Here is a 25,267-nt window from a genome sequence, read left to right on the forward strand (position 1 = left end):
TTGTGTATGAGTTTGCTGAGCTGCTGTAACAAAGCACAGCAGACAGGGGCTGAAAAGACCAGCTTTCCGTCTCCAGCTCTGGGGGCCGGAAGTCCAAGACCAAGGTGTGGGCGGGGCCGTGGGGGAAGGAGCTGCTCCAGGCCTCTCTCTGTCATTTGCATGCGGCCGTCTTCTCCCTGTGACTCTTCACGTCGTCTTCCCTTTGTGCGTCTCTGACTCTGTACCAAGATTTCCCCTTTTTATAAGGACACTGGTCATGTTGCTTAGACCCGCCCTAATGACCTCACTGTGACCTGGTCACCTCTGTAGCTACCCCATCTCCAGATAAGGAGACATTATTATTGTTCCTGTTACTGTGGTTACTGATGCAGAGTTTGGGAGGGCTCACGGCAAGAAGGATAGACTTGAAGCCTCCCTGACCATTGGATCCAGGCTGCAGCAGCTCCCCGGGCCTCCGAGGCGCTCTGCCACCCTCCCCCCAGACGCCTGATCTGACACCACCCCGCACCCTGTGGTGCCAGTACCAAACTCCAGAAGAGCACACCTGGCCCTGCAAAGGTCAGAGAGCCCCAGAGGCCTTAGAAGCAGAGTACAGACAGGAAGCGTGGGGCAGAAATCAAAACGCAGCCTCAGAGACCATCATGGAAGGCCACTCAGCCTCAGGGCTGGGTAGCTGGCGGGAGCAGGGGCAGAGCCCCGTGGGGCCAGAGCTAGGTGTCTGGGGTGCTCAGAGCAGGCGGGGGCAGCAGGGGTGCCTGAGGCATCGTCTTCTCTAAGGGGTGCCCTAGACATGCACTGCACCTGGGGCACACCTGACTCCATCCCCCAGGTGAGTGGGTCCCATCTCCCAGGGGCCAGGACCAACCATGCTGTCCTGCTGGAAGCTAGCCCTCCTTCCCTAGGTGACTGTGGCCACCAATGGACTCAGGACTGGGGAGGGTAACCAGGTCATGGCCGAGGCCACGCAAGGCTCTCTGCCCTCTGCAGAACCTTCCTGAAAGAGAGCAGGCTTCCTGGCTAGCTGTCCTGGAGGGCAGCTGGGTCCACACCCCCAGCCAGAGGCCGTCTTCCTCTGGTTCCCCATCAGGTGGTCAATGGCCAGCTTTCTCAGGTGGGTCTCCCTAAAAGCAGACTCTGAGACAAGGATTTGGAGACGAGTCGTTTTTGGGGGGATGACGCCCGGAAGCACTGATAGGAGTGTGAGGAAGCAGATGGGGGAAGGAGGAAGGGAGGCCAATACCGTGTGTAAGAGTGAGTAGATTGCCACTGGCTCACTCCCTCAGGGGACCCTGAAGAGACGGTGGGAAGCCCCTTGGTTTTCACACCGTGAGGCAAGGAAGCTACAGATTCCCTCGCCAACTCATCTCTCTCATTGATACTCACTCCCAGCACTTGCATCCGCCCCTCTCGTGGCGACAGGCACCCAGGGCCACTGGCTGGGCAGGGGTCCAGAGGTCTGTAGGCACCTCTCAAACAGCTGGAAGAGCTGGCCTTGGGTCCTGGCCAAAACATTTATCAGCTGTGCAATTTGGGGCAAGTCACGGTGTATGTGTGTTGACTGAGTGAAGGAACCAGAATGTCAGCTCATGAAAGGAAGTGCTGAGTCTGCTCTGCCCGCACAGCCCAGCCCAGTGTCCGGCTCATGGAGCATTTAGCAAATATTTATGGAATCAAGGTCTCACAGCTCAGGGTGTAAATATTACACTATTGATAACAGCTACCACACTGTACACTTGCTCTAGGCTTGGCCCTGGGCCAGTGCTTTATGCCCCATTCCACCCTTGGAGACCCCACTGTTACAGGGTGGGTGTCATTGCCACACCGAGAGACTGTGGCCCGGCAAGGCAGGGAAGATGCCTCACCAAGGCCACCTGGCTTGAAAGTAGCAGCAAGATTTAAGCCAGGATCCTGAGCCTGTAATCTTTTTTCAGAGTTATTAATTTTTTAAAAAATTGTGTATAGGGGCTGGCCCGGTGGCACAGCGGTTAAGTTCGCACATTCTGCTTCGGTGGCCCCAGGTTCGCCAGTTCGGATCCTGGCTGCAGACATGGCACCGCTTGGTAAGTCATGCTGTGGTAGGCGTCCCACATATAAAGTAGAGGAAGATGGGCACGGATGTGAGCTCAGGGCCAGTCTTCCTCAGCAAAAAGAGGAGGATTGGCAGCAGATGTTAGCTCAGGGCTAATCTTCCTCAAAAAAATAAATTGTGTATAACTCCCAGACCATAAAGTGCATAAATTGTAAGTGTACTGCTATGAACACATGCACACACACATGTGACCACCACACTGATCAAGATACAGCGCATGTCCAGCAGCCCAGCAGACTGCCCTGTGCCCGTCCCCAGGCGACACCGTCCTCTGCCAGAGGCAGCCGCTAGTCTGACTTTTACCACCATGCAGTCATTTGTCTCTTCTTGAAATTCTTGCTGATGGATTCATGTTATGCGTTCTCTTTTGTGTCCAGCTTCTTGCACTCGACGCCGTCTCCCAGCTTAGTCCGTGCTGTTGCATGTATCTGCAGTGTGTTTTCCAACGTTGAGTGGGAATGTGTGTGTGATAATGATTTCACTGTTTCCAGTTCTTGGCTGTCACAAATAAAGCCACTATGAACATTTGTGTACGTCTCTCCTGGTGGCCGTTCATGCCCATTTCTGTGGGGCTGATGCCCAGGAGTGGGATGACTCGGTCTCCGGGTGCACGTCTCTCTAGTTTCAGTAGGTTCTACCAAACTGTTCCCAAAGTGCTCGCACCAGCCACAGCCTGCGCTTTTAGCCCGCGTGGCGTGCTGAGTCGCGCGGTCACTCCGGGCCAGGCCCTGTGGGAGGCTAGGTGATTTTGATGTGGTCTCTTACATAAAGGGAGCTTACAGTCAAGGAGAGATGAGGATCCCGCACCAATAATCACCCTGCAAATCAGGCTCTAGGGGCCACAGGTTCTCCTCCCTGGGACAGAATACATGACAGTTTGCCTCCAGGCTTTCATCTCACTCTCACAACGAATGGCCCACTGGTGCTGGGGCGGTAGGTATCAGGACCCCTCCCTTTACAGAGGAGGAAATGAGGCCTAGTGAGGGTAAGCGACTTGCCCAAGGTCACTAGCAAGAGTGGAACGGAGTTGGAACTCATCCTTCAAATGCCCTGTACCCTCAGCCATGCCACGTGGTTCAGGGCGAGATCTGGTGTGCACCGTGATTCTGAGAGCTGTTTGGAGGACTGCTTAAGAGCAAGGAGGATCTGGGGCCACGCTGGCTGTGAGTGCTGGCTCCCTTGCTCACTAGTTCTGTGAACTTTGGCAAGTTACCTGGGCCTCAGTTTCCCCATCTGCAAAATGGGGGTGATGGCAACACTTTCCCCTCAGAGAGTTGTTGTGAGGATTAAATGAGGTAGTGACTAGAATAGTCCGGGGTTGAGTGAATGTTATAGATGTCATTTTTATAGCATGTATTGCTTTTCCACTCTCATTATAGAAGTCATATTTATGTGTGGTCGAAAGGTCAGATAGTGATGGGGATTCTGGTCCTTACTCCGAGAGCTGCCCAGACCATTGTCGTGGGGAGGAGGGGGCCAGCTTTCCTGCAACACCACCTCCAGCCACCCTCTCAGTCCGGGTGGGACTGTTGGGGAAGGAATCCTGGCGGAGCACTAACAATGAGCTGCATTCTTTGGAGAGGCTGCAGCGGCACCCAGCTGATGTAAGCCCAGGGTGTGACCAAGAGCCCCCGGAGGCCAGGCTGCCTGCTCTGTGACCACGGAGCCACGCACGTGCCCGGTCTCCCTCCACCAGCAGGGCCCTGCTGAGGCCACAGTGGGCATGATTTTCAGCCGTGCCTCTTCCCTTAGCTGTGTGGTTCTGGGCAGCAAGGTCCAGCACTGAGCAATGCCAGCAGGCGCCCTCAGGCAGTGTGGGCAGCGGGGGGGTGGGGGGGGTGGTGCCTGAGGACCTCGGGCAGTAAGCAGAGGCCTGAGCATGACTTGAGAGCTGTCATGAGGAAAGGCAGTGTGCCCTCAGCCTCGCCCGACCTCTGTCCTCCTGCGACCCCTCCAGGCTGGCCTGCTGCAAACTGCCCGTGGAACCTCGGGCGGAAGACCTCACCTCTCCCAGCCTCAGTTTCTGGATCCAGCCAACAGGAGTTCGAACCCTTTCCTGGGGTGGGGCGCACAGACGGGTGCAGTGAGAGTGTGCAGTGAGGCATGCGGTGCACACCAGGCTCTGTGTGAATGGCGGCTGCCAGCTGATGCTCTCCTGAGCATCTGCTCACTCCGGAAACCTCACGGCAGCCTCTACCACTCGCCAGGCACAGTTTCAGACATGGGGTCGCAGAAGGAAACAAGATAAACAACAGCTTTGTCCTCACGGACCTGACATTCCAATACAGGAGACAAGTGAGATTTCAGAGTGGGAATGCCGATCGGGCCGGAGAGGGGTCCTGGGTGAAGGAGGCTCCAGGCAGAGAGGAGGACAAGGGCAGGTGCTGGGAGGGGAACAGCTTGGAGCGTGTGAGGAACAGACAGCAGGCTCCTGCAGCACCACTCCGGGGAACGGGCCACCAGTCCCATTCTTAGGACGTTCTGGAGGGTCCCCCACACTGGTAATACACAGCTATGCCATCAGCTTTCCTTAGAGAACAGGTTCTTCCTAAGACCAAACCAAAGTTCCTCCTGTCACATCTGAAGCCTAAGCCTTCTCTTCCAGGGCGCCCTGGACCCAGAGCAAGCTGGTTCTTCCTGCCTCCTCCTCGCCAGCTCTGAGATAACCATCATGATGGAGAAAGTTAATGAAATACCACGTGACCTAAAGCATCTTCCCGCGGACCCTAGGCAACAAGATGGGCCTATCTTATCAGTCCCGGGACACAGTAAGACGGGCAAAGCCCTTGGAAAAAAACTGGACCCAGGACACTGAGTGTAGCCTGGGGAACTAGCCTGAGTGCTGCATTCAGGAACTGGAGGGGTTTCAGGCAGCCTGTGGGGGAGGGGGAAATAGGTAGGTGGTACTAATGAGGGTGTTCAGGTCAGTGCCCAGGAACTAAGAGGAGAGAAAGAGGGAGCTAGGCAAATCTTAGCTTCAGGTATGGCTTGACCCAGAACCCTGAATATAACTGGCTCTCCCCCCTCCCCTTATCACCTGAATCACAGTCACTTTCCTCTCTGTGACACAATGGCATTCTCACTAGGTCTCCCTCCTTCCACTCTTGCCCCACTGTCAATCCATTCTCCACATATTTTAAAAACCATGTCACTCCTCTGCTTAAATCACCACCCATGGCTTCCTGATGAACTTAAAATAGAGCAGAAACTCCTTATCAAGGCCCCAGAGGCCCCTGTTGACCTCCCAGTCCCGTCTCTTTGTCCTCTCCCCTCACTGTCCCTTGAGCACACCATGCTCAGTCCTAGCTCACAGACTCTGCACCTGCCGTTCACTCCTGGAATGTTGCCCTGCGGCCTGCCCAATGGGACTGGGCAGCTCAGAGGGCAGCGCCCTCAGCCGTCGGAACGCCCCAGCCTCTCTTCACTCTCCAGATGGGCACCGTCTAGTCAGACTTTTCGCGATGACAGAAACGTCCTCTCTCTGCTGCCTAGTACAGTACCCACCAACCCCATGTGGCTTATGAGCACCTGAAATGTGGCCACCGAGGCCAAGGAATCTTTCATTTTACTTAATTGAAACTTAAATGTGGCTGGTGGCTGCCGTACTGAACAGCGCGACTCCAAGGCTTCTGGAGGTGCGCTTTCCCTTCCTCTCCCTTAGCACGATTTGACCTTATCTTCTCTCTTTGTCTATTGTCTGTCTCTCTGACTACAGTGTACACTCCATGAGGGTCAGGAATGTGTCTGTCTTGTCCACTGCTGTGTCCCCAGGCTCAGACTGGGCCTGGCAGTAGGAGGTGCTCCATACACATTTATTGAATGAATGAAGGACTCCTATGGTCCGGGCCATGAACTCTGGAGCTACCCAGCTCTCTGAAGTTCTGCTAGTTCTTTTTTTTTTTTTTTGAGGAAGATTAGCCCTGAGCTAACATCTGCTGCCAATCCTCCTCTTTTTGCTGAGGAAGACTGGCCCTGAGCTCACATCCGTGCCCATCTTCCTCTACTTTATATGTGGGACGCCTACCACAGCATGACTTGCCAAGCGGTGCCATGTCCGCAGCCAGGATCCGAACCGGCAAACCCTGGGCCGCCGAAGCGGAACATGCGAACTTAACCGCTGTGCCACCGGGCCGGCCCCCGGAATGCTAGCTCTGCTACGGACTTGCAGTGTGACCTCAGGTCAGGATCTTGCCCTCTCTGGGCCCGGTGTCTTTATCTGTAAAACAAAGGGCTGGAGCTGAGGGTCTCCAAGGGCCCCTCTGGTCCTGAGGCTCTGAGGCATCCTGCTCCTTTTCTTCTGCCCAAGATGCCCTTCATTTACGCATCTCCTCAACTTCCCATCGCCCCCCTGGGCCCCCCAGCCACCTCACAGGAAGGGCGACCAGACAGGCTGTGTGTGGGGAGTGATCACATCAGGCCCATGAGCAAATGGCCTCAGGCAGCACTCGTGGCAGATGACGAAGGGGTGGCGGGCTGTGGGGGCCGTGTCCCGGATCACAGACTCTCCAGCTGGTCAGGGCAAGGGGTCCCTAGGAGCCAGGCCAGGGCAGGCTGGCAGCTGCAATGTGTGAGTGCACCAAGAGTGGACTCCAGAGCCCTCCAAGCCTGGACCCTGCAGCCAGCCTGCCCTTGCCCTTCGCACCCCAGAGCAGGCTGGCAGGGGCTGCTTGGATCTTATGTACGTCTTATGGGGACAGGCAGAGGGAACTGAGAAGCTGGTGCTGATTGTGAGAGATTCCACCCCTGACCCCCAGCATCCAACACACACACTCGCATGCATGCACACATATATACACTCAGTCAGACACAACACACAGCTACAGAAACTGACATACAGTCACACACAGGCATGGACGCACCGAGATGCTCATACATACAACAGACATACAAGCAAACACAACTCAACCAGGCAGAGCAGACAGACAGACGGACACACACACACAGTGTAAACACACAGGCAATCCCACAGAAACATGGACATGCAGGTATCAGGGCAGCTGGATAGCGCAGCTACCCACAGACACACACAGACAGGCGGCACCGTCTCACACATACACAGCAGACACACAGATGTACGCCTCCGTACAACCCACACGCACACTCACACGTCATGGGCCCACGGATAAACAGGTCACTATGCACGTAGATGCATAGCGTGGCCATGCCTCTATTCACTCTCAAAGGCAGCCAGACCCCACCGGGACATGCACGGACACTGACACCCAAGGAGATGCTATATCCATAACTTTCATGCACAAATGCATGCACGCATGCAGAGGGATGGCCCCTGCAGTGACCTGGTGAACCAGAGGGTCAGAACTCAGGCATGCGGGCTCCAAAGAAACCTCCACAACCCTGCCTGGCCACATGCAGGGCTGCAGGCCGGAAGATCAGCAGCCTTTCCCTGCCCGGGCCAGCTGGCTATCCTCCAGGCCCTGATGCAGATGGGGGGGCCAAGGAGGGGGTGGTCCAGCTGGCCGCCTGTGTTGCCTGCCTCTTGCAGTCCCAGCCTGGCGCATAGTAGGTGTTAAAACAAGAGCTCGGAGCTGGGCCCTGGTGTCCAGAATGGGCGCAGGAAGACCAGGCTGGAAGCCAGGTTTGCGGAGAGCCGGCCTGAGGTCTGCCCCGCCCCCGGAGGCCCCCGCCCCCTGCAAGCCCACCGCAGGCCCCCGCTCTGGCCCCGCAGCCCTCAGGGGCTCTGCGGCCTGGGGGCCAGTCCACCAAACCTGAACGTCCCACGGCCGCGCCCCCACCTTCCTGCGCCTGCACAAGTTACCTTGCGCTCGGCGGCCCTTCGTCCCGCCCCCGGCTCCCATTGGCCGAGGGCTCCCTTCGTTAGCAGGGCGAGCCGCTGCCATAGGCCAGCAGGGCCGCCGGTCGCCCGGCCGCGGCCCCGCCCCGCCGCGCCCCGCGCCGCCCGGAGCGCGCGAGCCGCCCCGCTCCCATTTGCTGCGGCCGCGCGGCGCCGAGGGCAGGGGCGGCGGCACCGACCAGGAGCGGCACGACCCGGCGCGGGGGGCGGGCTGCGTCCATGGGCCTCCGGGGCGCACTCGGCGGCCGTGCGGGCGGGCGGCGGGGACCTCGCGCTCTGTGAGGCCCGCGGCCGGGGCCGCCACGCGAGGGGAGGCGCCCGCGTCCCGGCGCCCGCGAGGCCCCGACCGCCGCGCGGCCAGGTGAGAGGCGGCCAGCCGCGGAGCATGCGGCGGCGCCCGCGCTGAGCGTCCCGCCCGCCGCCGTGCATGCTGCCGCCGCCGCCGCGCCTGGCGGGGCCTCGGGGCCTGAGCCGCCGCCGCGCGACCATGTCGGCGGCCAAGGAGAACCCGTGCGGGAAGTTCCAGGCCAACATCTTCAACAAGAGCAAGTGTCAGAACTGCTTCAAGCCGCGCGAGTCCCATCTGCTCAACGACAAGGACCTGAGGCAGGTGAGCGGGCCGCGCGGGCCTCGCGGGCGCGGGTGCGCCGGCCGGCGGGGGGCCGTGCGGGGTCCGGGGCGCGGCGCGGCGGGGAGCGCGCGGGCGGCGCGGGACAAAGGGAGGCGCTCCGGTCGGCCGCGGGGCGCCTCCTCCCGCTCCCCGCGGCCCGGCCGTCGCGTGAGTCGTGCCGGGGGTGCCGTGACTCCAACGTGCCTGCTTCTCCGCGGAGGGGACACAGGGCTCGGGAGGGGCCCGCCGCTGCCAGGACCCCGGCGTCTGTCTTGGGGCCGGGCTCGGACTCGTCCGTCCGGGGCGGCTGAGGCCGGAGGACTGTGCGGTGGCCCGTGGGCGCCGCTTTGGTCTGGCGCAGCCGCCCTGTTCCCCGTCGTGGTCCCCGTCGGCGGCCGGAGAGCGGGGCAGGGTCCCGAAGGCTGGCACGAGCGTCCGGCCTTCGAACTTCGGCTGGGGGGCCCGCTGTCGGCGGGGGGCTGGGGCTCCTCCCCGCCGGGCGCGGAGTGGGGACACGGGGTCGGCGCTGTCGGGAGAGGGCTCGGACCCGTCCCGGAGCTCCCGGGTCGGCGTCAGAGCCGCCGCCTCCAACGACGCCGAGTCCTGGGTCCGTCCCTGGAGTGGTTTCGGAGAGGAGGGCTTTGTGTGGGTGACAGCGGCCTGGGAAGTTGGGCTGCGGTCCCCAGTGGCCCTTGGGGCCCTCAGCGGTCGCCTGCGCTCCCGGCGCCCAGGGTTCTCCGGAGCACGGGCAGGGCTTTCGGACGTGCGGGGTCCTTGCCTCCCTGACCCAGCCTCGTCTCCATCTCCGTCTCCTCAGGGGGCGTCTGTGGCCCCTCCTCGCCGTCTTGCCCAGCCTCCATCCTCTAAGAGCTTTCCCTCCCCTCCCCGAACGAGAGCAGGGGAGCTCCTTTCGCATTCCAGCCCGGTGTGACTCAGGTGTCGCCGTCCCTTTGCAGAAGAACCCCCGAGATGGAAAACATTGCTCTGAAGTGCCGCGCCTGGCTGTTTTTCATGGTGCTTAAGCGCTCCCAGGGTTTGACTTGTTTACATGGCAGAGCGGAGTCGGGTGGCAGGGCAGGGGTTGTGGCCTGGGATGTGGTGTCTTCCTCTGAGGTCAGGTTCCCAGCAGCCAGCGAAAGACCCCTTTTATCTAAAACCAAAAGCTGAACCAAACACTCAAGGCTGCAAAGTCATAGATTGTCAGGGCAGAAGGGCCAGGTCAGCTTGGGAAAGGCTGGAACTCAGTTTGCTGGTGAGTGTTCTGGGGTGGGGGGTGGGCTGTAAGGGAGGTTCTCTCTTCTTGACTGGACGCCTTTTTCTGGGAAGCAGTTTGTGTGCTGATGAGGGTCCTGGACCAGGAGTCAGGAGACTTTGCTTCTAATCTTGCTGTCACTTTCAGCTGCACGACCTTGAACAAGTCCCTTTGTATAGTTTCATTTCCTTTTCTGTGAATTGGGACTAGGGATCCCTGGCTTACCACCGTCACCAGGCTGTCGTGGAAAGCAAGGAATGGTCTTATTCAACTTTTTTCTCTTAACAATTTAAAAGACAGAAATTGCCTACCGAATAGTGAACTTGGGTTTAGGAAGTTTCTGGGCTTGGCAAGGGTTGTTCTGAGAGAGATTCATGGTTAATCCAAGCGACTGCCAAAATTGGTAAATTGAGTATTTACACCTCATCGGGCCTGTTTTCTGATTCTTAAGCTTAGATAAACTAGAGTGAAATCTGCATATTTCAGTTGAATCTGTTAAAAATTAAAAAAAAGTCTGTTGATTATTAATTGGATTCAAGAGAGGTTGTCAAAAATTTGAAGTACTTTACTCTTTTCATTGTATTCGCAGTTTAATTGTGGATTTTGACACAGACCCGAGTCTTGCAGGGCACAACTGGAACGGTAATTTCTGAAATAATGAGTGGGGTTATTGTGCTGGGAGAGATCAGGCCAGCCTTCTACCTCCTGGGATCTTTCAGGAAGAAACTGCTCTTGAAAAGAGGAGGAGGGAGACTCCAGGGCTGTTGCCAATAACCTTAGCTGCTGCTCTCTGCATCCGGCCCTCCCCCGGCCTCTTACTCTCATCCTCCTGGCTCCATCAGTAAACCTCAGCCAGTCGGTTCCCATCAGTCTGCCCCCTGGTTCCTGCTTCCTGCTGCCCCTGCCCGCCCAGAGCTCCTTTAGACCGTCAAGGCTGGAAGATGGACCAGTGATCATTGAGGCCACCACCCTCTAAGGCGCTATCTTTCAAGAGTTTCAAAATGTGGTAATTTAGGAAGACTGTGTAAGAAAGATTGGAGGGAAAGAAACTAGAGCTGGTATTTTAATATTCTAATGTCAGGTATTAAGGATCTGCCTTTAGATGATAGCAATGAAAATAAATGGGAGGGGATGGAGTTAAAAAATAATCACAAATGAAGAATTAGCAGATCTTGGAAACTGAAAGCATGCGGGTGGTAAAGGAAAAGTCAAACATGATTTGAGATTTCAGTTAATCTCAATTCCCTAGATTCTTCTTATCTTTTACCCTAATAATTCATCTGGCTGTATTTTTACTTACTAAGTAGCATTTTGTCCTTTAGATTTTTTTAATGGATTAATATTATCGTCTACTTTCTCTGGAGAAATACTTTACTCTTGTCTTTGAACTCCTAGAAGTAATTTAGGGTATTAAAATTGTTGTAGATTTCACAAGGTTGTTAGCTATCATAATCTTAATTAAAAAAAAATTGTTGTAGAGACTATTAGCTGGATTTTTCCAGCGACTACTGAAAGAGCTTTGAGATAAGAAAACAGGCACAAAGTGGAGGCAGGTAATTACTACTTTCTGTTGAAATCCCCAACAGTTGGGATTAGGCTTCTTTTGTGCCAAAACAATGGCAGTGTTTTCCAAGGTTTGTCCTAACCCTCTCAGTAGTGCCTGATTTGCTTGTCTTTTTTTTTTTTAATATTTACCCCATTGTAAAAACTGCTCTTGTTTCTTTGAATCTGTTTTCCTGCTGATGAACTAGATTGCTTTTAAAAATGTTTTATAAGTTATCTTCAAAAATCATATTGCATCCAGGCAAGCTGATGAAGAATTCCAGATCCTGGCAAACTCCTGGCGATACTCCAGTGCATTTACCAACAGGATATTTTTTGCTATGGTGGATTTTGATGAAGGTTCTGATATATTTCAGATGGTAAGATCTTTGGTTTATTCTATTAAGTAGGAATAGGTAAACTGGATAAAGTGGAATACATCTTTTCCCGTGGCCACAAGAAGTTAAATAGGACTTGTCTTATGTAAAATCTAGAATAGTTAGTGAAATAGAAACTAAACTTGAGCTAACCATGAAATGTAATGGTCAGCGCTAACCTTTTAGAATATGGAAATTGGGTAGTAATCAAGTAATTTTATATATTTTTTATTGTGGTAAAATATACATAAAAATTACCATTTTAGCCATTTTTGTTTATTTGTTTTTTTAAAGATTGGCACCTAGGCTAACAACTGTTGCCAATCTTCCTTTTATTTTTTAAGGATTGGCACCTGGGCTAGCTGTTGCCAATTTTTTTTTCTTTTTCTTTTCTGTCTTATTTCCCAAACCCACCCCGGTACGTAGTTGTATATCTTAGTTGCAGGTCCTTCTAGTTGTGGGATGTGGGACGTGGCCTGACGAGTGGTGCCATGTCCACACCCAGGATCCGAACCCTGGGCCGCCGCAGCGGAGTGCGCGTACTTAACCACTTGGCCACGGAGCCGGCCCCATTTAGCCATTTTGAAGTGTACAGTTTATCAAGTAACTTTGTAAATCACAGCATAAATCCCGCCATTATGCCACCATTATGTAATATTGAAGTTCTTAGTATAGCTAGGTACCTGTCTTTACCCCCTTGCTTCTTGTCTTAGTGGAAGAGCTCCTTCATCTTGTTCAAAGCTTAAGCCTTTTTCTGTGCCCTGGATCCCGTACCCACCCGCTCTGTCAATCATGACCTCTCTCACTTGTATTTTTTTGAATTAAGACTATTTTTTTAGAGCATTTTACAGGTTCACAGCAGAATTGAGGGGTAAATAAGAGATTTCCCATATACTCCCTGCCCTTACACATCGAGAGCCTCCCCTTTTATCAGCATCCCCAACCAGGGTGCTACATTTGTTACAGTTGATCAACCTATGTTGACTCATGATAATCACCCAAGGTACATAGTTTACATTACAGTTCACTCTTGGTCATATACATTCTACTGGTTTGGGCAAATGTATAATGACATGTATCTGTTAACACAGTATCACAAAGAGTATTTTTACTGTCCTGAAAATCCTCTGTACTCTGCCAATTCATCCCTTCCCTCTAATCTTTGGTAATCACTGATCTTTTTACTATCTCCAGTTTTGCCTTTTCCAGAATGCCATATAGTGGGAATCATACAGTATGTAGACTTTTCAGATTGACTTATTTCACTTAGTAATAGGCATTTAAAGTTCCTCCATGTCTTTTCAGGGTTTGATAGCTCGTTTCTTTTAAATGCTGAATAATATTCCATTGTCTAGATGTACCAGAGTTTCTTTATCCATCCACATACTGAGGGACATCTTGGTTGCTTCCAAGTTTTGGCAATTATGGGTAAAGCTGCTGTAAACATCGATGTGCAGGTTTTTGTGCAGACGTAAGTTTTCAGCTCCTTTGAGTAAATATCAAGGGGCACGATTGCTGGATCATATGGTAAGAGTATGTTTAGATTTGTAAGAAACTGCCAAAATATCTTCCAGAGTTGCTGTATCATTTTGCACTCCCAGCAGCAAAGAATGAGAGTTCCTATTGCTCCACATCCTCAGCATTGGGTGTTGTCAGTGTTCTGCTATTTGGCCATTCTAATAGGTGTTTAGTGGTATCTCGTTCTGCTCTACATTTCCCTGATGAATTATGATGTGGAGCATCTTTTCAAATGCTTATTTGCCATCTGTATATCTTCTTTGGTCAGACGTCTGTTAGGGTCTTGTGCGGGGGGGGGGGTCTTTTGCTGAGGAAGATGAGCCCTGAGCTAACATCTGTGCCAATCTTCTTCAATTTTTATTTTTTTAAGGAAGATTAGCTCTGAGTTAACATCTGCCGCCAATCCTCCTCTTTTTGCTGAGGAAGATTGGCCCTGAGCTAACATTCGTGCCTATCTTCCTCTGTATATGTGAGATGCCTGCCACAGCATGGCTTGATAAGCAGTGCGTAGGTCCACACCCAGGATCTGAACCAGCGAACCTTGGGCCACTGAAGCAGAATGTGTGAACTTAACCGCTGTGCCACGGAGCTGGCCCCCAATATTCCTCTATTTTATATGTGGGTCACCGCCACAGCATATCTGACGAGTGGTGTCAGTCCGTACCCGGGAACACGGGCCGCTGAAGGGTGGCACACTGAACTCAACCACTAGGCCACAGGGCCAGCCCCCATTGGGCCCCTTTTTAAATCAGATTGTTCTCTTATTGTTGAGTTTTAAGAGTTCTTTTTATATTTTAGATAATAATCATTTATCAGAAATGTCTTTTGTAAATGTTTTCTCCCATCCTGTGGCTTGTCATCTCACTCTCTTGACTTTGTCTTTCACAGAGCAGAAGTTTTTAATTAAGTACAACTTATCAATTATGTCTGTCATGGGTTGTGTCTTTGGTGTTTTATCTAAAAAGTCATCACTGTACCCAAAGTCATCTAGGTTTTCTCCTATGTTATCTTCTAGGAGTTTTATATTTTTCCCTTTTGCATTTAGGTCTATGATCCATTTTGAGTTAATTTTTGAGAAAAGTGTAAGATCCATGTCTAGATTAGGTGTTTTTTGTTTGTTTGTTTCTTTACTCATGGATGTCCAGTTGTTTTGACACCATTTGTTGAAATGACTATCCTTTCTCCATTTAACTGCCTTTTCTTTTTTGTCAAATATCAGTTGGCTCTATTTATGTGGGTCTATTTCTGGGCTCTCTATTCCTTTCCATTGATCTGTTCGTCTTTTCTTTGCCAATCCCACACTGTCTTGATTACTTGTAGCCTGAAGTTGGGTAGTGTCAGTCCTCCAACTTTGTTCTCCTTCAATATTGTGTTTGCTGTTCTGGGCTTGCCTCTTCATATAAACTTTTGAATCAGTTTGTCAATACCCACAAAATTACTTGCTTAGATTTTGATTGGGATAGCACTGAATCTATAGATGAAGTTAGAAGAACTGGGATCTTGACAATATTGAGTCTTCTTCTCCATGAACGTGGAATATCTCTGCATTTCTTTAGTTCTTTGATTTCTTTCATCACAGTTTTGTAGTTTTCCACATATAGATCTTGTACATGTTTTCCCGAATTTATATCTAAGCACTTCATTTTTGAGGATGGTAATGTAAATGATGTGTTTTTAATTTCAAATTTCTCTTGTTCATTGCTGGTATATAAGAAAGCAATTGACTTTTGTATATTAACCTTGTATCCTGCAACCTTGTGGTAATCCCTTGTTAGTTTCAGGAGTTATCTTGGTTTATTTTTTCAGATCTTCTAAATAGATGATCATGTCATCTGTGAACAAAAACAGCTTTATTTCTTCCTTCCCAATCTATATGCTTTTTATTTCCTTTTCTTGTCTTATTGCATTAACTAGAAATTCCAGTACGATGTTGAAAAGGAATAATGAGAGGGGACATCCTCGTACCTGATCTTAGTGGGATAGCTTTGAGTTTCTCATCATTGAGTATGATGTTAGCTGTAGGATTTTTGTAGATATTCTTTATCAAGTTGAGCAAGTTCCTGTCTACTCCTTGTTTACTGAGAGTTTTTATCATGAATAGGTTTGGATTTTGTCAAATGCTTTTCCTGAACCTATTGAAATGATCATGTGGGGTTTTTTTTAGCCTATTGATGTGATGGATAACATTAATTAACTTTTGAGTGTTGAACCAGCCTTCCATACTTGTGATAAATCCTACTTGGTCATGGTGTATAATTCTTTTTATGTGTTGTTGATTTCATTTGCTAATTTTTTTTTCTTAGGATTGGCAGCTGAGCTAACATCTGTTGCCAATCTTTTTTTTTTCTTCTCCCCAAAGCCCCTGAGTACATAGTTGTACATTCTAGTTGTAGGTCCTTCTGGTTGTGCTATATGGGACACTGCCCCAGCATGGCTTGATGAACGGTGCCATGTCTGTGCCCAGGATCTGAACCAGTGAAACCCTGGCCCAGTGAAGCGGCGTGCAGGAACTCAACCACTCGTCCATGGGGCCAGCCCTTAATTTTTTTTTTTATATGAGTACAGCACGTGAGATATTTATTATATAGACATACACAAGAGGGAGTATATTGCAACACTGTTTTATATTGGACTCTTTTTTATTGAGGTTATGATAGTTTGCAACACCGTGAAATTTCAGTTGTACATTATTCTTTGTCAGTCACCATACAGATGCACCCCTTCACCCTTTGTGCCCACCCCCCAGCCTCCTTCCCCCAGTAACCGCTACGCAGTTCTCTTTGTGCATGTGTTTGTTCGTCTTCCATATTTGAATGGGATCATACAGTGTTTATCTTTCTCTGCCTGGCTTACTTCACTTAACATAAAACCTTCAAGGTCCATCCATGTTGTTGCAAGTGGGATGATTTTGTCATTTTTTATGGCTGAGTAGTACTCCATTGTCTGTGTATAACACATCTTCTTTATCCAGTCATCAGTTGATGGGTGCTTGAGTTGCTTCCACATCTTGGCTGTTGTGAATAATGCTGCAGTGAACATAGGGGTGCATAAGTTTCTTTGAATTGTTGATTTCATGTTCTTTGGATAAATACCCAGTAGTGGGATACTGTGTTATTTCTATTTTTAATGTTTTGAAAAATATTCATACTGTTTTTCCATAGTTGCTGCACCAGTTTGCATTCCCACCAGCAGTGTATGAGGGTTCCCTTTTCTCCACACCCTCTCCTACATTTGTTCTTTTTTGTCTTGGTGATTATAGCCATTCTGACAGGTGTAAGGTGATACTTAGTGTAGTTTTGATTTGCATTCTCCTGATGATTAGTGATGTTGAACATCTTTTCATGTGCCTGTTGGCCATCTGCTTTGGAGAAATGTCTGTTCATATCCTCTGCCCATTGTTTTTATCGGGTTATTTTTTTGTTTTTGAATTATGTGAGTTCTTTATATATTTTGGAGATAATCACTTGTTGGATATATGGTCAGCCAATATTTTCTCCCAGTTGGTGGGTTGACTTTTCGTTTTCTTCCTGGTTTCCTTTGCATGCAGAAGCTCTTTAGTCTGATGAAACCCCATAAGTTTGTTGTTATTCTTTCTCTCTAACGACAATGAATTTGATAGACCAATTTCCTTAAGGATTTCTAGATTGAGATACATGCTTTCGTAGATTATCCTTCGCTAATGTTGTCACCCATTAGTTTAGGCAAAACAGCCAAGATAGATGAGTCGATGAATGGCCGTTTTCAATGGTTATCTAGCTTCTGTCCCAGTCAGTAAACACTGTAAGTAATTTCTTTTTGCTACTAAATAGTTGATTTGAAACAGTTACCCAGACATGATAAGTTCTATGAGACTGGGCAATAGTACATTTTCAAACATGGAGTAGAAACATTGGATAGGATGTAAAGAGATCTGGCTTTTAAACAGGTTTTAGTCCTTACTCTTTCTGTCTAGCTTTGTGACTATAGGGCAGTCGCCTGAACCTCTCTGTACCCATTTATTTATTCTAATGTGAGTGCATTGTACTAAATCACCTCAGCGTCCCTTCCAGCACTACTGTTCTGTGATGCAAAATATTAAATATGGATTTACATTTTGAATAGAGATCATTTGTGATATTCAGGTTTGGTGTTAAATTAAATCAGCTGAAGTGCAGGATGTTTTGTGGTCAGATTTCTGAAGAAGCTGTGAAATGCTTATGGGGGCCATTATAGCTGCTAATTGTATAATAATATGCATTGAAATATTTTTTAGAAAGGATACACTGGGAACCAATATGTTAATATCAGATGTTGATTTAAATGGGTTCTCCCGAATTATGAACAAGGATGAGATCAACAATGGTAACAGTATACTAATATTATAGAAAGTCAAAGCCCAAGGGACCTTCGATGGCATTTAATCAGCCCCTTCATTTTGACTGCTAAAGAAAACTGGCCCTAAAGAGATGAAGCAATTTACTGAAGGTTATTCCACGGAAATGCCGTCAGGTTTCCCATTTTGCTGCATATTCCCTATGGATTAGGTTCACTTGGAGATTCAAATTACTCCCTGGAGACACGAAAACCGAAAACCGCAGTTAATCGACCTTGACCGCAGTTAATCGACCTTGGTTGCTTCCTGACATCTGAATTGTTGGGAGAAGGATCCTAATTAGAGACATTTGCCCGGAGGGGCTGATGCAGGTTTTAGCAGTAAGGAGGAGTTTTGATTGAATACGTGAAAGTAGAATTTGGGTGGGGAGACAGCAGCAGTAGCCTAGAGATTACTCTTCAGAACTCTTTGTACTTCCTTTCACTCTCAACTTTCCCTGGGTGTAATTAGGGGAAAAAGTACTGATGACTGTCAATCATAAGATAAATACAAATCAAAATCACAGTGGCATACCACCTCACACCCATTAGGATGGCTACAATCAAAAGAACAAACTGAATGTTGGCAAGGATAGAGAGAAATTGGAACCCTCGTGCACTGCTGCGTAGTGGGAATATAAAATGGTTCAGCTGCTATGGAAAATAGTATGGCAATTCCTCAAAAAATTAAAAGTAGAATTACCATATGAGCCAGCAATTCCTCTTCTGGGTACATGTCCAAAAGAATTAGCAGAATCTCAAAGAGATATTTGTACACCTACGTTCATAACAGCATTATTCGCAATAGCCAAAAAGTAAAAGCAACCCAAGTGTTCATCGACAGGTGAATGGACAAAGAAAACGTGGTATATACATGTAAGGGAATATTACTCCACTTTAAAATGAAGGAAATTCTGACGCAGACTATCACATGGATAAACCCTGAGGACGTTATGCTGAATGAAATAAGCCAGTCACAAAAGACGACAAATACTGTATGATTGCACTTACAGGAGGCGCCTACAGTAGTCAAATTCATAGAGACAGACACAATGGTGGTTGCCAGGGGCTGGGAGAAGCGAGAATAGGGAGTTATTTTTTAATGGATATAGAGTTTCAATTTTGCAAGATGAAAAGAATTCTGGAGGTTGCACAATAGTGTGATGTACTTAACGCTACTGAACTGTACATTTACAAATGGCAAAGATGGTCAATTTCTGTATATTGTACCACAGTTCAAAATTAAAGCAGACACTAATGCCTTGGCCCCGACTCCGTGTTGACGTATCCTCGCCGACATCACTTTGTATTTGGTCATTGTCCTGAAAATGTGAGTATAGCTGGATAGAGTAGGACTCGTGGTGGAAATGTTGAAGCATGATCTTCAGGCTCTTCTGGGTGACAATTTAGGGGCATTCAAATAAACCCTGCCTGCAGAATCAGTGATGACTAGTATATTTCTGTTTTTTTTCTTTTCTTTGTGAGGAAGATTCACCCCGAGCTAACATCCCTGGCCAATCCCCCCCTTTTTTTTTCTTTGCGTGAGGAAGATTAACCCCGAGCTAGTATCTGTGCTGATCTTCCCCTACTTTGTACATGGGATGCCTACACAGCATGACTGACGAGTAGAATAGGTCTGCACCTGGGATCCGAACCTGCGAACCCCCCAGGCAGCTGAAGCAGAGCACACAGAACTTTAACCTACTCAGCCGTGGGGCTGGCCCCTGATTAGTATATTCCAGTGAGTGCTTTGTATCCTTTTGTGTGTGTCGGGGAGGGGGAGGGGCAGGCAGCAAAGATTGGCCCTGAGCTAGTCTGTTGCCAATCTTCCTCTGTTTGCTTGAGGAAGATTGGCCCTGAGCTAACATCTGTTGCCAATCTTTCTCTTTTTGCTTGAGGAAGATTGTCACTAAGCTAAAATCTGTGCCAGTCTTCCTCTATTTCATGTGGGATGCTGCCATAGCGTGGCCTGATGAGCGGTGCTAGGTCCACGCCCAGGATCCAAACCTGTGAACCCCAGGCTGCCAAAGCAAAGCATGTGAACTTAAGCACTATGCCACCAGGCTGGTCCCCGAGAGTGCTTTGTAAATGATGACTTCCAGCTGGAAAAAAAAACTCTTAAGATCTGTTAGCTACCCAACATCCAGACTCAGAAATAATCCATTTGATCTGAACCTTCCAGTTTATAATGCTTGGCCGTGGCTCTGTGGCCACCAGCTGCAGCTAGACAACTTTGGGTCTGAAGTTCTTTTTATGATCTTCATATAAAATAAGTGAAATGTTTTCTCCCCCTCCAAATACAGCTCAAACATTATAATTTCTGGGAAGCTTTCCTGACCTCCCGGTGTAGGTTATATACCCTTCCTCTCTTCTTTGGTGCATGCTGATCTGTATTATTTTATCGTATAACTGCCCTGTTTCTCTCCTAAACTGTAAGCTCCTTTGGAACAGGGGTATTGTCTTACTCGTCTTTGGCTCACTTTCTAAAATGCGTGCATGTAAGTAAGTACATGCCCAATAAATTTTCACTGATTGAAGAAAGAAAAAAGATGTTTACCCCTGAGTAGCGTGCTGTTTTGTGGTGGAAACAAACATGTAAACAAGTGCAATCCTATGTGCTAGTGGAAAAGTATGTGTTACAGCATGGGTGCAGAGAAGGATGTGATCACTTGGGGGGATTGGGGTGGGAGGGAAAGGGGGGAGAGGCTTCTGTGACAGGAATTGAAATTTTAAAGGATGATTAGGTCATAAGGTAGATTTTAAAGTCCTGAAACAGCAAAATATTCTTATCAATATAGTATTATTACAGTACTTTAAGAAAATCTTGTCAGTCATTTATCTCCTGAGTCACACCCAAAGAGTTACATGGTACTTGAAAATTTCTAAATGAACAAGAACGCACTACTTTAAAAACATTCTTACCACTCTTACCCTCTTCCAGTTTTGAAATTCGTCCAAGGTATCATGTTTTAATTACGAATTTCCAAGTTATTAGTAACTCTGAACGTGTTTTCTTATTAGGTATCTGCAATTTCATTAGAACCAATTTGGGCCTCCATCTAATTCCAAAGGTCTCTCATGGAATCTTCTTGGAATTAAGGTAGAGAAACCTTAGGGAAACAGAGAGACTAGTAAGGAAGTTTGAGGAGAAAAGGGAAAAAAAGAGGCAGGTTTCCAGGACCAATTCAAGGACCCCTGAAAAGCCAACTACTTCTCTTCTTTTATTGCTAGGTTTCTTCCTTTTTCCTCCCTTTTTTTCGTGAAGATCAAATTCATTCTCGCAAAGCTGACCTCTCCTCACCTCTTTTTATCAAAATTTTCTTCCCTAATCATTCTATTTGGAAAAGCTCAAGCCAGAAGTACAAATAATCTCTAATCCTGATTCCTGGCCCTTTTTCTGGTAACAACATGTGAGGACAGCATGTGAATGTATGTGACCATTTTATCTCACATTTGTATAAAATACCAATGTTTTTCTAATATGCAAAATAAATACTAAAGTACCAGTATTGCCATTTTGCTATGGTATCATACATATTAAATTCAAGTCCCAAAAGCTTACCAGGAGAAAGGAAGATGAAATTCCCTGATAGTGACTAGCTAGATAGTTCTGTCAAATGTTAATTCAGATTAAGATAGTATTATGAATAAATGTAATAAAAGATGTGCAAGACATATACTGAAAACTACAGACCGTTGTTGAGAAAAATTAGAGAACACCTAAAATAAAGGATGTATCCTGTTCATAGATTTTAAAATTCAATATTATAAAGCTCTCAATTTTCATATCACTTTCAATAAAAATTCCAGCAGATTTTTGTGTTTGAAGATTGAAATGCTTATTTTAAAATTTATATGACAATGTGAAGGGCCCAAAATAGCCAAGACCAAAAAATGGCAGAGTAAACAGCCCAGAGGGCCCATCCCTCCACAGAAACACTGAAAAAAGTGAGCAAAAACTGTCAGAATCAACTTTGTTGGAAGTCTGGAAAATAGTCAAAGGTTTAAAGCAACTAAGTGAATGCTGAATGAAGAAAAAGGCAACTTAAGTGTGGTAGGAGAGCTCTGTGGTGTTTCAGCCTTGCCCCATCCCCCGACTTTGGTGTGGCAGAGTCTTGAAGACAGCAGTCTGTATTCCCAGCATGGGTAACTGGTCACAGAGAGAGCAGAGCAGACCTTGTTCCCAACAAATTGTGTTTGTTTTGACCTGTCTGTAGGTTCCATGAAGGAATGCTGTAAGGAGCTTGCGTTAGTTTCACCTAACTCAGAAATCTCTCAGGGTAGAAAAGCAGCTATGCATGGGGTGTTCCTCAAAAATAAGGAAAGACAAACGAACAAGCTACTGCTGCTTGGGGCACAACATTGCAGTTGTGGCAAACAATGGATATGCCAGAAATCTGGGAGGAAGAGCTGAGAAGAGATTTCCTTTGGGAAACAAAGGCTTGATATACCCAGAACAGGATGCATGCTCAGAAAAGATATGAGTTCTCTAAGCTTTCACCTCTGGCTGTCATTATGCTTCATAGGAGCAGGAAGTGAAGGCTAAGGCAGAGTAGTATACAGACTGGCTAAGTGCTGAAGGAGTGTACCAACACAAAGCAAGCTGCAAAGATTAAGAAAGTATTTTCTTTTTTTGCCTCCAGGTGTCAAAGGAAATCACTCTCAAATCATTAGAAGACCACTAAGCTAGTGAAACAGAAACTTCAGTGTTGAGACATGAAAAAGAATACAGTCTTTACAAAGACAGTTTAGAAAATTCACTAAGCAAAAACTACAACCTACAACATGCAGCAAGAACAAACCTTGGGAAAGGAGGAGAATTTGATTTTCAGAGTTAACACATTCTGATATTGAAAATGTTTTCAACAAAAATTAGGAGGGACATAAGGAAATAAGAAAATATGGCCATTCACGGGGAAAAAAGAAATGAAGAGAAACTATACCTCAGGAAGCCCAGACATTGGACTTACTAGAAAAAGACTTTACATCAGCTATTTAAAATATGTTCCGAGAGCTAAAGGAAACAATGGCCAAAGAACTAAAGGAAACTAGATGAATAATCTCACCAAACAGAGAATATCAGTAAAGAGCTATACCATAACAATAACAACAACAAAATGATAATTATGTGAGGTAAAGAATGTATTAACTAACCTTATTGTGAACATTTCACAATATGTGTATATCAAATCATCATGTTGTACACCTTTAACTTACACAATGTATTATGTCAATTATATCTTAATAAAGCTGGAAAAAATAAAACTTTATTCTTGGGGAAAAAACCAAAGAGATAGATATCATAAAAAAGAACTAAATAGAAATTGTTGAGCTGAAAGATACAGTAAGGGAAAAAAAATTACTAAAGGGCTTCCAAAACATATTTGAGCAAGTAGAAGAAAAATAGTGAACATGGAGATAAGTCAATTACAATTATCCAGTTGGAAAACCTGAAAGAAAAAACAATGAAAACAGAAACTAAGAGAACTGTGGGACACCATCAAGCACACCAATACACACATAATGAGAATTCCAGCAGGAGAGGAGAGAGCGAAAAGGCAGAAAGAACACATCATGAAATAATGGCCGAAAACTTCCCAAATTTAGTGGAAGACATCAGTCTAAATGTCTAAGAAGCTTGTCAAACTCCAAGTAAAATAAACACAAAGAGCTCCATACCAAGACAGACAGAGAATCTTGAAAGGACCGAGAGAGAAGTGATTTGTCATGTACAGAGATCCTCAGTAAGATTAAGAGCCGATTTCTCATTAGAAACCAAGAAGGTCAGAAAGCAGTGGGATGATGTATTTAAAGTGCTGAAAGAAAAAAAATGTCAACCAAGAATTCTAGACCTGGCATAACAATCCTTCAAAAATGAAGGAAAAGTTAAGACATTCTCAGATAAGCAAAAGCTGAGAGTTTGTTTTCAGTAGATCTTCCCAACAAGAAATGCCAAAGCAAGGCCTTCTTTTATGCTGAAATTAAAGTATACTAGGTGGTATCTCAGAGCCATAAGAAGAAATAAAGAACACTAGTAAATGTAACCACATAGGTAAATATAAAAGCCAGTATTATTGCATTTCCGGTTTGTGACTCCTCTTTATATTCCTATAAGATTTAAAAGAATATGCATGAAATAATTATAAATCTATGTTAATGAGCATACAATGTATAAAGATGTAAGTTTGATGATAAGATAAAAGGGAAAGGATGGAGTCATATAGGATCAAAGTTTTTATATCCTTTTGAAGTTAAGTTAGCATTAATTCACAGTAGATTGTTATGTTTAAGATGTTCATTGTAGTTCTAGGAAGCCCACTATGAAAATAATGTAAAAATACACAGAAAAGGAAGTGAGAAGAGAATCAAAATGATACACTCCAAAAAATCAATTAAACACAAAAGTGAGCAGTAATGGAGGAAATGAAGAACAAATTATATATGACGTATAGAAAACAAATAGCAAAATAGAAGAAATAAGTCCTTCATAATCACTAATTACTTAAATGTAAATGAGTTAAACTCTCCAATTAGAAGGCAGAGAATGGGGGCTGGCCCCGTGGCCAAGTGGTTAAGTTTGTGCACTCCACTTCTGCAGGCTCGGGTTTCACTGGTTCGAATCCTGGGCACGGACATGGCACTGCTCATCAGGCCATGCTGAGACAGCGTCCCACATGCCACAACTAGAAGGACCCACAACTAAACATACACAACTATGTACCGGGGGGCTTTGGGAAGAAAAAGGAAAAATAAAATCTTTAAAGAGAAAAAAAAAAAGACATAGAATGGCAAAATGGATTTAAAAACATCTACAATACAACTGAGGGCTGTCTACAAGAGACTTCCTTTAGGTGTGAAGAATCAAATAGGTCAAAAATGAAAGAATAGAAAAAGATATTCCATGCAAGTAGCAACCAAAGACAGCTAGGGAAACTGTATTACTATCAGACGAAATAGACTTTAGGTCAAAATTGTTACAAGAGACGAAAAAGGACATTATGTATTGCTAAAAGGGTCAATTCATCAAGAGAATATAATAATTATAAACATATATGCACCTAACCATGATGCCCCAACATATATGAAGCAAATATTCATAGAATTGAAGGTGAAGGACAGTTCTATAATAATAGCTGAAGAATTCACTACTCTACTTTCAATAATGAATAGAACAGCCAGAAAGAAGATTATCAAGGAAACAGAGGGCCTGAGCAATACCATAAACCAACTAGAGTCACTTGTATAGAACACTTCACGCAACAAGAGCAAAATTCACATTTTTGTCTTGTGCACATGGAGCATTTGCCAGGTTAGACCATATATAAGGCCACAGGCAGGAGTCAATAAATTTAAAAAGATTGGAATCTACAAAGTATCTTCTCTGACTACAATGGAACAAAACCAGAAATCAATAACAGATGGAAATTCAGAAAACTTATAAGTATGTATAAATTAAACAGTACACTCTTTTTTTTCCAATTATTTTATTGAGGTCATATTGGTTTATAACATTGAGTAATTTCAGGTGTACATTATTATTTATTATTTATTTCAGTTTTTTAATAGACTGCATCGTGCTCACCAACAAGAGACTAAATTTTATCAGTCACCATATATATGTGCCCCTTTACCCCTTTTGACCACCCTCCCAACCCCTTCCACTCTGGTAACTACTAATCTGTTCTCTTTATCTGTGTGTTTGTTATCTTCCACATAT

The sequence above is a fragment of the Equus asinus genome, chromosome 11, assembly GCF_041296235.1.
Source record: "Equus asinus isolate D_3611 breed Donkey chromosome 11, EquAss-T2T_v2, whole genome shotgun sequence".
Classification (NCBI taxonomy): Eukaryota; Metazoa; Chordata; class Mammalia; order Perissodactyla; family Equidae; genus Equus; species Equus asinus.